The 13,662-nt window shown below is 55.0% G+C and overlaps 1 protein-coding gene across 9 annotated transcripts in view; it reads right to left on the reverse strand.

The window, feature by feature from the left end:
* Positions 1-13,662, reverse strand: part of DAG1 (dystroglycan 1) — a 38,179-nt gene that overhangs the window by 19,289 nt on the left and 5,228 nt on the right. For 2 of the 9 annotated variants that reach the window (XM_084292727.1, XM_084292728.1), the window contains exon 1: positions 7,379-8,124. The exons of 3 other annotated variants lie outside the window; for them this stretch is intronic. The gene's annotated coding sequence lies outside the window, so the exon portion shown is untranslated. Of the gene's footprint in view, positions 1-3,637; positions 3,654-5,652; positions 5,779-7,378; positions 8,125-11,124; positions 11,145-12,466; positions 12,800-13,662 lie in introns of those variants that run through there. 4 more of the 9 variants (XM_084292730.1, XM_084292729.1, XM_084292733.1 and 1 more) reach the window with 4 other exon arrangements.

The raw sequence follows: 13,662 nt of genomic DNA on the forward strand, positions 1-13,662 counted from the left end.
TCAGGGCTCTCTAGAAACGGCTTATGTGGGCCTCCAACTAGTTTACAGGTGAAAGCTGATTTTTCTTTTAAAAAAATCTGGGTTTTGTAACCAAAAGACAAGTCCTCGAGGGCAATACAACGAGCCCAGGCTGCCTTTCCCTTCCGGAGGCTGTCCCCCAGCCATCCCCACCCAAGGCACAAACCATTTCTGGCAAACTAAACTTAGTTTCAAGGCCTGTCTGAGGAAGCATTTAGAGGATGCTCTGGGAGCTGCAGTCGGGAAGCACACCGGAGCTACCTGAGCCAGGCAGAAGCACACACCAGCAGGATGCTTGCTAACTTCAAGGCATTACAGTATGAGAGTGCATGTCTCACCGGGCAGATTTTTTCCCAGCTAGCACCAAAGGGAACACACGAGAGCAGCTGGTGTGACAGTCACCACGGTGTGTCCTGTCTCTCGGTGTCCTTCACCATCCACCAGTTGTTTTGGATCTAATTCACAGCAGCTAACGACCTTTAACAGAGGTTACCAGCTATGAGGGGCGCAGATTTTTATCTAGGGTGCTCTTTGTGAAGTCAGTTTACACCAACGCACCATCATTCCTTCCACCCTATGCTCCTAAAAGGACAAAACCCTTCACGAGCCCAAAACAGCGCTTGAAAAATCCCAGCTGAAACCCAGAAAAATCCTTCCTTCCTAAGCTGCTCTGCTGCGCTTCGCAGGAGATGTTCCCCTCAGATGGAGTTATGAGTGCCAAAACAAATGAGGCTAAAAAGATTTGCATCTCTTGCCTGATTTCTTAATTGAATTAAAGGCTGAGCAGCCCCCCTTATGAGGCTTCAGAGAATCAACACGGAAGAGAAGCGATGAATATCCTAATCAGAGATGAAGCTTCCACTGGACGTTTTCTCTTATTAAGTACTAAAGAGCCTACATGGAAAAGAGAAAGGCCCCGGGGGCTAAGCTCTCTTGTCCAGCGAGGCAAGAAATCTCACTGCAGCTTCTCCTGGCTCGGCCCTCTGACCACATTACACGCGGGGAGAGACACGGAGAGGAGTGAGAGGTCAGCTTAGGTGCATCCTTCTAGCCAAGGACACTCGCCCATCCTCCTGGCCACCCTGCTCTTTTATACCAAAAAGCACAAAGGCCCCTTCTTGCAAATTAGTGAGCAGAAGCTATTAGTGGGGTGAGGGAGACGGGCAGGGCAGTGCTGCAAAATCTTCCTTGGCTTCCTGAGGCTTCAGCCCTGGCGGCACCCCTGAGCCAGGTCTGGGGGCTTGCAGCAGGCTGGCTGCCGAGAGCCTGGTGCACATTTCGGCCATGCAGTGACACAGCAGAGTGGGTTTTAATTATCATTATTACTGTACATCACCAGAACAGCCCTGTGCACCATGAAGTGCAGTCAGGCTTCCCCAGGACACGTGGGCACAGCAGCCACCAGGCTTTGCTAATGGTACCGAGGCAGGCGCCCGAGCACACGGGAGCACCTGGGAGCGGGCAGCTTGCAGGGGCGAAGGAGCACGCCTGCCTATCCTAGCACAAGGAACAAAGCCCCCCAGTCTGCAGGCACCAAAACCCCTCCTGAGAAGAGAGAACCTCGCTGAGGTTTCATATTCATCAAAACATCGTTTTGCTGAATGGGCTGACGGACAGGCAGCCACATTCCAGGGGTTTATCATCAACTTCTGGGTATTCCACAGAATTCCTCAGATAATGAGATATTTCGAGAGGGTCCTTGGGGGGTGTTTTTTAAGCAACGTAATCTCCCACAGGCTGAGGTCACAGCACCAGGCGAGGGCTGGAAGGCAAAGCTCGAGTCCCCTCCACGCCAGGAGCCTGACCGCCGGGCACAAACCCTGCTGCTGGAGGGACATAAAGCAGGAGCAGCTGATATTAGGTGGACACGTGGAGCACGGCAAGCCACGCCAGCAAAAAGAGTTTTCAGCACTTCAGTGACATCTGCAGCACCATTTATATCCTCTGTGGCAGTGTAACTAAGGGCTAGCACATTCTGTTTAGAAACATCGCGCTGCTCCATCAGTTTCGGCACCCCACCCTGCAACCTCAAGCCAAGGCATTAAGATGTAACTTCATGGAGTTGCTCGGCCCTGATTTATTACTCAGCTAGCAAGACTGCCTCAGCTCCTCATTTAACTACATTTACCAGCGAGCCATTTATGCAGAGCAGCCAGGGCACCAGCCGCGGACTCGCAACTTTCGATGCTTCTCATGAAAACCGTTCTACACACTGCTCGGCACAACGCGGTGCGAGCCAACTTAACCAGCAGGCACAACGTGGAAAAGCTACAAAACGAAGCAGCGCTGCTCCCAGGCCACAGAGGCAGAGAGAGCTGCTGCAGGAGGAGTTAACTCCCTGAAGGCCTTCACAGAAACCTCTCCAGTCCACACCGTTAGGTCCAAAAGCTGCAGACCGAAGGCACAGGCTCACAGGACCTGGCTTAGCAGCTCCAGCCCTTTCTCAGCTGCTCCTGTGCAGGAGGAGTGATTTAAATGAAAACAGCAGAGATTAGCACCTTAAAGAAAAGGAGACACTAAGTCTGCATCACCTTCATGCAGCATTAATTCCACTTGCAGCTCTATTTGCTTATTTGTTTACCTGCACTCTGCAATTCAGAAATACCCCTGGCTGCTTTCGCTGCGGCTGCCCGGGACTGGGGGAGCCCTCCAGCAGGGAGCTCCGGCTGCCCTCCACACCCTGCTCTGGTATTGGGAAGTCAAGAGCCAAATTAAATTATTTCAAGGCCGGACCGCTCGCCCAGCCCCTCTGAGAGAAGTACCGGTGGGATTTAGGTGTCTTTTTAAACACCCCCAACCCGCCCCATCCGCACCTCCCGCTGCTGCCAGCGCCCAGACCTCACGGGCCAGAAAGGCCAAAGGGCTGCGCAAACCTGCTTGCCAGAGGAAAGCCTGGTTTTAAAGCAATTTCTGACAAATTCCAGCTTCGATCAAGTCCAAGCTTTCATTTGGCAGCACATACACTTAGTGTGCTGTTCTGGAGAGCCCGACGGATACCTGAGAAAACAGGAGCACGCTGACGTGCCCAGCCACCAGACAAGCTGCTTAAAGCAGGGACCCAAGGTGAAGGCAGAGAGCTTGCAGGAAAAAGGGGAGGCAGAGACAGCAGCAGCAAGAACAAGAGAAGGAAAAGGAATGTTTTTTCTCCCCTCAGGAGCCGGAGTCCTCACGGAGCAGGAGATCTGCACCTGACAGCAGGCTGCCAGGTTCTGCCACTGCAGAAAATCCAGTCCTTTCTCCCCGCAGCCCAGATCTACCCATTATGGATGGGAAATGAGATTTGCACGTTTTTTTGAGAAGAAACGAACTGTGCTGTATTTCAAATCGCATTTGTCTTATCTCGAGTTGCGACTGCAGCTTTTGTTCGGACCCCAGGGACGGCAGCTCCCCGTGTGACGCGGCAGCTGGCTGCAGGGGACCCCGGCACGGGCTCAGGTCGGCACGAGGATGGGAAAAGGGCAACAGAGAGGGCAACAGCTGTGTCCTCGTCCTGACCCGAGCAGATTAAAACATGGATTTAAGATGCAGAGAGAAAAAAATTGAATGAGACAACGGGACAGATCATGTGCTGCCTTCCTTCCCGGCGTAAAGCAGGGAAGTGAATCACGGGGTAACTCACCTGCTCAGGCTGCTGGAATCCCAGGAATGGGGGCAAAGTCATTAAAGCACCAGTGTTTGCCCTGGGAAAACAGAGTTGGATGCCATTCTGAGGAAACGAGGAGAATTAAACCTGCACTCACCTGTGTTTTTTTACCAGCTCGTGCCTCTGCAAGCCAAGCACTGTCTTTTCTGGCTCACCATATGAGCTTTAGATACCCCAAAACCCCTCTGCCCTCCACACCTGCGTTCCTCAGCCACATCAGGCATACCGAGGCTCTCATCCTTCGCAAAGGCAGCGCCTCTGTGCCCTGCCTCCATCCCTCCCAGCAGAGCCCTTCCCCAGGCTGAGGGACCCCACAGTGCCCCCGAGAGCACCTAACAGCAAATGCCTTTTTCATTAACTCCCCGGGCCTTTTCTTCTGAACGCACACACATCTCCCCCCTGCCCCTGAGTCCATCCTGGTTTAATTCTGCCACTCACCTGATCCCCATTACCAAAACGATGCCCAAATCCCAGTAATTCTCTTCAGAAGGCACCCTGTCCCCAGCACACCGCACACCCTGCTCCTCACTGCTCACACCTCCCCGTTCCTAGGGCTTACAACCACATAAAGCCGAAAAACTTCCCAGAAAAACTCGACGGCTCATTGCTGTCACACGGCACAGGTAAACACAAACAGTTTAGAGAACATAAGGGCGGCATGAAGAGATGCTCAAGCACCACAGGAAAAAACGCAGCCTTGGAGCTGCCGAGAGGCTGTTAAGCTCTGGAGGTGCGTGCAGCCTGCCTTCATTTTATAATGCTGCAGCAGATGCGGGGAAACAATTAAACTGCTTATCGCAGTATGGCCCATTCAGCTTCCAGAGCAGAGAGCAATTCCAATCCCCAGGTGGCAAACACAGCAATTAGGTACCCAATTACCTGCACCAAAGCTTCTCTTTGCTTATGTTATCTCACTTCAGTGGTTATATAGCAGTTCCTTGGCTTGCTGTCACTGACTGAGGGTTCAGGGAAGACCTGTAAGGTCCCAGGAGATCTGGCCAGGCCTGCAGGACCACGCCGAGCCACGTGGACGATGCAGAACGACCCCGTTCTGACTTCCCAGTCATTCAGCGTGACCGGTTGCAAAGCCTGGCCATGATTTCTACTTCTTCACCTGGAAGGAGTATGGACTCAGCAAAATAACCAAAACTAAGGAATTGTTTATAGGGCGGCCACGATGAGCCTCCAGCTTCCCCAAAGCCCACCTCCAAAGAGGGAATCAGGACTGGTACTCGAGCCTTTTCTGGGTTTAATACAGAAAAATGTGTTTGTAGCAGCTTAGTCCACATTTTAAAAGCAGAGAAAATGACCCAGCTTACCAGCTGTGGTCCCAAGGAATCCTGCCCCTGACCAGGGCAGGGCACCACTGTGCTCTGCCCACACCACAGCCTGGCCAGGACGCCCTGACCGGCAGCGTGAGGGTTTTGGGTAAGGCAGGCGATGGTTTCGGGTAAGGCAGCTCGTTCCCAGCCCCCCCAAGCACGCTGCTCTCCCACCTCCACAGCCCCTTTCTGCTGGACAGGCTGGACCCCCGCTCACCTACCTGGTGCTTTCCAAAGCGAGGCACAGAACAGAGCAGGAAAATGCTACAGGAGTTAGTAAGTGCTGTAAAGACTGAGAAAGATGCAGTTTGGGGACTTCTTGTCCCCAACAAGCTCACGTGTCCTCCAAAGGCCTCCAGCACCCTTCTGCAGCAAAGCGCAGAGCAAACAAAACCACATTACTGAGCTGAGGCGCCCTGCACACACACAAAAGAGGAAAAGGTTCGTGGCAGATAGCAGCAGAGCCTCCCACAGCGGGGCAGCAGCGGAAGCCAGGCTGCCCCTCAGCGCCTCACAACCTCACTGCCACCAGGCAGCTTGCTCCTTACCGTAGGCTGAGCCTAACACCACGCTCTCCAACCCTCGCAGCGATGTATGCCGCTGCTGCGGGTAACGCAAACAGCCCTTAGCACATCGAGGTTGCAAATAATGAATTAGAAATCAGAATACCTGAGTTAAGGCTGCCTCGGGGCTGGCCACAGCAAGCCCCGCAGTGCTCTGCCGCTTCCAACTTTCTCTCCTCTCTCTGTTGCAGGCAGAAGCTCCTCACCGTGAGCAAGCCGAAACTGAAGGAGACAGGAGCCTGCTCCTGGTCCCCACCTCGGCCACCGCCCAGTGGATAGCATCTTAACGTCCAGAGAGTGCTGGGAGGCATCCAGATGCCTGCATCTTGATAAGATAGGGGTGGTTTTTGCTGGGATGGCCTCACCCCTTGCAACAGAAGGTCAGCCCCAGTGAAGAGCTGGGGGCACAAATGCTCAATGCCAGCAGTTAAGGCTGCCTTGTTCCCTCAAACACCTGGGACTTAAGGCACTTCTCCCTTTAATTCTTGGAAATGGCTGAGCTGTTGGTGCTGAAAACCTGAAAACCAGCCTGGGGCAGACACACAGCATGGGAAATTCCAGGGCTAGCAATTAAGTTCAAGAGTTAAACGAGACTCGAGCGCCAGGCAAGCTCTGCAGCAGGTGGTTTGACCAGCACCACTCGCTGCTTTCCTGCTGAGGAAAAGCTACTGCAGCTGCTAAAGCAAGCTGCCCCTTGCTAAAGCATAGCCCAGAGCCTTCGCAGCAACGCCCAGGGTTTTAGATCGATTCCAGATCAAACAAAAATAATTTGGGGAATTCCTGAGATAAGGAGCTCAGGCCAAGTCACAGCAGATTCCCAGTTGCAAAAGGACTTTCGAGCAGCCTGGGTGCGTGCTCCCCAGTCGTGTCTCTGTGCCGTGCCCCTTCCCAAAGCCTTTCCTGGCAGTCCCTCCTGGGAGCAGCTCCCGGGGAGCCTTTCTCACCGCCTCGCATCCCGCTGAGGTAGCGGTGCAAACGGCAGTGCTGCTCAAATTGCTGCCTGTGCTCCAGGACCTGAACTGCCTTAAAAACTGGAGCAGGACCTCCCGAACACAAACCCTGCTCAGGCAAGGCGCTGCTATCTGAACAGAGTTTGAAGATGACATTTTGCTCTTTAAAAGTTCAGTTTCCACGACCTTTATTCTGTGCCACCGCACTGACCGCCCCCTTATTCTCCCTGCTTTTATGTGGGGAAGCCATTTCATCCTTACACTGCTCTTCCACGAAAACAAGAAACAATCTGAAGAAGAACTGATAAGGCGGCTCAGGGCAGATGTGCCTTCAGTTTTTAAACATATCAGCGCTCTAAATCAGCAGCATTCCTGCGAACCCCACAGAAGCACCAGCTTTCAAGGATACCAAGTCACTGAGACTGGAGAGGGACGCAGCAGCATTATCCAGGCGGGCTGAAGCAGCCTAGCAAAACACAGGGAGTCACGTAAGGAGAGGTCTAATCACATCGCCTCCCAGGCTGTGGCTTATTCTGGGGTTTCCAAGAACCAAGGCACAGAAGCGGAGGGGATCCGAAGCGCTCAGATAACACGCATTCTGCCACGGGCACGTCAGCCAGAATGAAAGCTTAGAGGATGGGAAAAACGAAAAACATCCGTAATGTCATTTGTGACAGCAGGTTTGTTCTGCTTGTAACACACACTGCCAGCACGCGGGGCAAAGCGGCTTAGAGATCAACAGATAAAGGCTTTTCACCATTCAGCCTGTTATTTCATGTAAATCAGGCTGTCCTGCTGCTGAAAGACATCTCCCTATCGAGCGCAGGGTGCTCAGCAAGCAGGAGCAGCAACTGCAGGGAAACAAGTTGAGGAAGTACTCACGCCGTGCCCGAATCCCTTCGCAGCACCCCGCGAGGCTCTGCCCTCTCTACCAGTGCAGTTCTGCAGCCCGCTGTGATCTTCTCACTTGCCAACACAGGTAACCCCCTGGAAGCATTGCCGCCCCAAAATAGTGATTTTTTTTTATCCACAGAAACGCCTGCAGGCTCCTCGGAGGGATGAAGCCGCGTTGTGAAGAGCAACAGTGCAGCAAATTCAATTAACTTGAGCCAGCCTTCGCCTTCGGTGACGTGGCAGCAGGATCCCACGCGCCCGTCCCCAGCACGGGGCACGGTACCACGAGGCTGCTGCCACCTCGCCGCGTGTCCCGAGGGTCCCGGCCCCAGTGGGGAGCCCTGCAGGGCTGGGGCAGCCCAGAGCACGCCGTGCCCCAGCAAAAACCCCCCAGCCGCCCCCAGCAATGGCTGGAGGGGTTGGTACGGCCCCAGCTGGAGGGGAACAGGAGCTCTTTAGAGGAATGAGCCGCTGTCAGTCCGCTGTGATTGATCCGTGCATCTGCCGGTCCCCACCTGCTGCTCGCATTCCTGGCATTTCTTCCTGCAGCGTTTTCTCTCCGAGGAGGGACCTGCCGCTTATCAACTGCTGCAGAGGAGATTAGAAGGAAGAGAAACAGGGCCCCGGCTTCAACAAAACCAAGAGATTGCAGGCCCTGAGCGTGCCAGAGAGTTTTTCTTGTATCAGATGGGACAACCTGCCGAGGGGTGGGCTCAGGGAGCCCCCGCGGCCAGCTGGAGGGCAGGCAGGGGAGCCGGGTGCTCCCCCCGGCTCACTCCTGCTGCCACCAAGTGCCACCAGACGAAGCAGGGGGGGGCCAGGGAAGTGTCTCTCCCCTCCAGGCACTCACCCCAAAGTCATTTTCCATCCTGGTCAAGCACAAAGGGGCGCTGGGCGTGAGACCAGGCCGAAGGCTTGGCGGCGCAGCGCTGACGGGCAGGGACAGCCGGCGGCTGGGGGCGGCTGTGGGGCCTTGGCCAGGCCGAGGAATCACCTCACAGGCATCCCGGGGATGGAAGGGCAGCAGTCCAGCTCTGGTTTCCAGCCCCGGGCACAGGCTGGAGGTTTCTCCTTCCCTTCCCCTCCTCCTGAACATGGCCCAGTGAATAAAGTGTGACGGAGGGGAAGGGCGGCCTGCCTGCTCCCAGGGGAGGCAAGGCAGCTCCCACAGCACAGCAAACCAACCCAGCACCTCCTAGGTGCCCGAAATCCGACCTCCCCATCGAACTTGAGCAGAATTAGCTGGTAGGACCACCACCACCACAGCACATGCCCCTGCTGCAGGCAGACCAGCCCGGCCCTGCCTTGTTCTTGTGGCCTTCAGACCCCAGAGGGAACGCACACGAGCTCTGAGGCCTCCCAGGCTCACACAGACGGCCCCCAGCCAGCCCCCAGGCGCTCTCTGGCCACGGTTCCCCACATTACCAGGTTTATTTCCACAAAAAAAGCCAAAGCCAGCCTCCGTGGAGGGGTGGGAGCTGAGCCAGGTGAGCAGCACACGATGAGCTGCCCAGCAGGGGCAGCTGCCCTCCAGCTTTATGGCTCTTGGAGGAAATTTAAGCAGGCGCTTTCTGTGAGTTAACTGTCCATAAAACCAGCTTGTTTTCTCAGTGCACCAGAAGGTCAGGAAAGGGCAAATTAAGGAAATTTCCCCTAAAATCATCCCCCATGCAATCCAGATGTCTGAGCAGCCTTTGTCGTAGCCTTTGTCCCAGACAGCACAATACCCGATGGCCTCCAGGCCACCCCCAGCGCCATTCACCCCAGTCCTGGCGAGGCTGCTTGCTCTGCGGGAGTGACAAACACCTCGATTTCAGCTCCTTCCAGGTCTGGAAGCTGCAAGCAGTGAGGTGGTTATGGAAACTTTCCCCCAGCCTTTCGGGCTTCCTTTTCCTGTCGATAAAAACGCACTTGCCAGGTTCCCAGTTTGGGAGGAAACCAGGAAAGGTGTATGGGGAAAGCGGGCAGAGGTCAGTGCAGCAAGCCTGGGAAATACCGCAGGGGACAAGCTCTCTGAAAAACCCATGGAAATGTTTTGGAAGAGTCAAAAACAGTTTGGGAAACTCACCCTGCCCAGCAGCACAGCTCTTCCAGGGATATTTCAAGCATTACTACAGTTGCATTCCAGTCCCTGAGTATATTTTCTATAAATAAGTATTTTAAGTCACTTTGTTTCAAAATTTATTCTATTAGGCAACTGCAATGCAATGCTTCACGTTTGAGACCTGCGGACTGCCCCTGATTTTTAAAGCTGTGCTGTGTTCCTTAGGTTATAACCTAGGCTCACCTCCTTTTTTTCGTCCCAGGTGCTTGTCTAAAACCATTTATTATGTGTTGTACCGCTAGGACTCCACTGATACATCAAGCCTGAGCTCTGTGGATTGACACATCCTGGTCCACAAAGCAACAACATGGTTTTATTTTTAATTTTAGTCTTTTTCCTTTTTTTCCAGGCTGATAAGCAAAGCAAATGCCCCAGTAACTGCATGCAGCATAACCAGAGCTAGGTATTCCAGCTGCCGAGGCCGGAGAACACCCAACCAGCAGCACGCCTGGTGCACCGTGTCCATGTGGACCCCAAGCCCCCTGCCCCATGGAGCCCAGGGTGCTCCGAGCACTGGGGAGCAGCCCAAAAGGCCACCCCTTTGCGTCCAGACTCTGCCCTGGGAGCTCTCCTCCCCTTCAGGACGCTGACACAGCTCAGCCTTCAGAGTGCAGATACCCACAGAGGCTTTACAGCACACCAATATTACTGTTTGCAAGGAAGTCCAGGCCTGCTTAATCCAAAACACAGGCAGCAGACACGTCTCTGGCCAGGCATGTGTTTTCTTCCGAGGCCGGACCAGACACTGGGAGCCCAGTCCTCTACCTGCTTCTGAGAGCCACATCCAAGCCAAGCGAACAGAAATGAATCAGGCTGAAAGAGCAGCCCTCGCCACAAGAACTCCTGCTCTCCCTGAAAGGGGAGAGAACACCCCCAAGGTACTGACTGCACCTCCAGGATCTGCCGAGGGCACCCAGCAGCAGGGGACCAGCGAGGGAGCCTGTAGGGAGCGAGGGGAGTGCAGCGTGGTGCTGCCATGGGACTGCCCCGGGGGCACAGCGACACCAGCTTCGGGTACGGAGGCAGCAGAGCCGAAAACGAAGAGCAAGCAGCAGGAAGGTGCTGCTATTTGGGAGCCTGGGGACAGCAAGGAAGGGTCAGGGCAGTGGGAAGTGCCACCCACTGCGTGCCGTGGGACGGCAGGCCGGGACAGACGAGCACCCCGACACGTCGAAGGGAGCAGCAGCCACAGCTGCCAGCTGTCCGTGCCACCACGGCGTGAGCACACCCTGCTTTTAATAGCTTCCAGCACCGAGCCGGGCTCAGGAGCTTAAAGCTCCGAGAGCAGCACGTGAGGCACGCCTGCAATCGCAGGGACCGTCCTCACCAACGCCGGGGAGCAGGGACCAGGACCGAGAGCGGGACCAACCTAAATCCTCCCTGTCAGTCTCGGGGGCCGAGAGCACCAGGTCACCCCGTTTTCCTGGGGTTTCCAGAGTTTAACTTTGTTTTCTGATCGGAGGGTAACAGGAGACTATAAAAAAACAAGGCGCTGGCCTGAGTGGCTCCGGAGGCTAAAATAAACACGCCGAGCCCTGTTTGTGAGAGAGTAAAAATAGCCTCCTTTCTCATCCCTTCCCAGGACCTCTGCCTCGCATGCAAAAGCTTCACAGGTTAAGCAGAAAAATACCTTAACTGTAAATGTCAGCGGACGCGGAGGGAACGTTTCAATCTGAGCTCTGTGCCATTTCTGCAGGAACTCAGAAAGGCGGCGAGCGGACGGCACCTGCGAGGCTCCTCGTGTGCACAGGGCTGGAGGCCACTCGGAGCCCATTCCCTTTAATAGAAGCTCCCATCCTTCTAAAAAAAACTCACTGGAATTACATCTTGTGCTCTTTCTTGGCTGAATACTTTTTAAATGACACTTATTCCAAAGAGCATTAGCTACCAAATCTAGCGCTGAGCTGCGCTGCGGCCGTGACGGGCTCTGGGAAGCAGCGCGAGCACAACCAGCTGTACTCCAAAAGGCACCACAGCAGCTCTGGTTCTCATTGCTGCCCACCAACTGCTGCTAAATCCACTTTTTGCAGGGCCTAAATGCACCATTTGGCACCCGCACTGCCCAGCCCCTGGGAGAGGAGTGACCCCGGGCCACGCCATGGGGACGTCACCACGAAGCTGGCTTCGGTTGTCAGCTCCTTCTCCCAGTGAGGGAACAGCCAGACCCATGAGCTTCAATGACATGGGGCTGAAAAAGGACTGCAGGACAACCCATAACAGGGTGCTGGACACATCCCCCATGGGAACACCCCCGGGGGTGGCTTTGAGCACCGTAGCAGGGTCAGTGGCCCCGCTGTTGCCTGTGCACCCAGCTCCCAGCACCACAAAATTCCCAGCTCCGCTCCCAAAATGCGGGCTCAAACGGCAGCAACATGAATTACGCAGCAATTTAGGGCTTTGGGTGAGACACGGCGGCATCTCCAAAGATTTCTTAGTACAGCCATGCTCATTTTAAGTGACAGGGACAAGAAAAACAGATTTGCTAGCTAAACAGACATTCAGTAGAGCTGGTCATATGAGAAGCTCAGCGCTCACTTCAGTTTACATTCCTAAACACGGCCACATCACATTCAAACCCCTCATTTAGCAAGGTTAGCTACAGTGGTCCTCAGCACCTCACCTGCTCCACGAAGGCAAATCTTGCAGCAAGCACTGTCTGCAGCCAAAGGCTTCACGGGACGGCACAGCCACAGCCTCTCCCCAGCTACACCTCTTCCAACTGAGGAGCACCTTAACAAATAACTGAGAAAAAAAGTGCACTTCTCCCAGGTTTTAATTTGCCTGGCTTCCTCCTCCTCTGGCTTCACACAGACCTTCATGCTTCATGGCCAAAAACAGCTCAGAGAAGAAGGAGAGCTGCCCGGCACCCACCAGCTCTCCCGTCCTGCCTGCACACTCACTGCAGAGGCACCTCAGCCAGATGCTTCACGGCAAAACCACAGCTTCTTTCTTACGTTAATATTTTGTGTTACCTGCTACATTTATAGGATGAAGTTCTTCGCCCGATGCACCCCGTTTCCTTCCTGCTCCAGCCCACTTTTCCTCCTATTCAACGGCCCGCACAGATTTTGGCAGCTCGTGCGCCCAGCAGGACTCTCCAGCAGCCCTGTCGGTCTCCTCTGGTGGCAGGGATCCTCACAGGCGCTTGGAAACTGGAGGTTTGGTAGGAAAGGCTTCGCTGTTCCTTCTCCCCAACTCTTCCAGGCAGGGCGGACAGGATCCAGCCCACCCCAAGCAACTGCCTGAGCTCTTCTGGGTGCGCAGGCAAATGGCCTGCCGCAGGTCTCCGCTCAGCCTCCAAGGTCCTTCAAAAGCCATCAAAAAAACACTCGAGATGCTTCTAGCAAGTGAATTCTCTCTGCACGGGACTGCTCTAGAGCCTGACGCCAGGGGACCGGCCCCAGCTAGGAGCTGAAGTGACGTGGGTGCAGCCTGCTGACTGTGCCACCCGTGTCACCGACCTGCCCCTGTGCCACCTCCAGCTGGCCAGAGGAGCTGAAACGCCTCCTCCTCCCCACGCAGCCCACAGGAAGACAAGGGGGCCCCCGGCCCTGCTGACACAGGGCATTCCTTCCCGTGGAGGAGACGCAAGGTGCAGGCAAGCAGCTGGCCTGCAGGACAGGGGCCCAGCAGGACAGGGGCCACCAGTTATTCCAGCTGATCCCTGTCACCATCTCCTCGGGGAGATGAACACCTTCAAGCTTCCCGAAGCACCGACTCCTGCAGCAGCCACCAAACGTCCTCCTCCCCTCCCAGCACGGAACTGGGCACTGTCAATGTGAAACTGGGACCAGTGTGCCTACAAACTTCTATTCGTGCATGGCTTTGCTTTGAAGGGGAGCACACAGCGAAGTGCTGGGACACGAGCAGGAGTCATGGATCGGGTCGTGCTGCAGAGCTGAGCCTTCAGCTGATACCATGGTGGCTTCACTGGCTGGGACCCGCACACCTCGCCACGTGCCCAAGCAGCTCCAAGCTCCACGCACCCTCCTGCCTTCAGCATGACCCTACACCACCGGTCCCAAACCTACGGTGCTGGGTGTCAGCCCCGCGTGGCAGAGTCCCCATCAGCTCAAGCAGCTATTAAGGAGAATTCCACCTCAAACACTGACCTGGGCTTCAGCTAAGCCAACCTGAATTGCTATACACAAGCAGAAGACAGGACTGG

The sequence above is a fragment of the Netta rufina genome (assembly GCF_964035555.1).
Source record: "Netta rufina genome assembly, chromosome: 10".
NCBI lineage: Eukaryota > Metazoa > Chordata > Aves > Anseriformes > Anatidae > Netta > Netta rufina.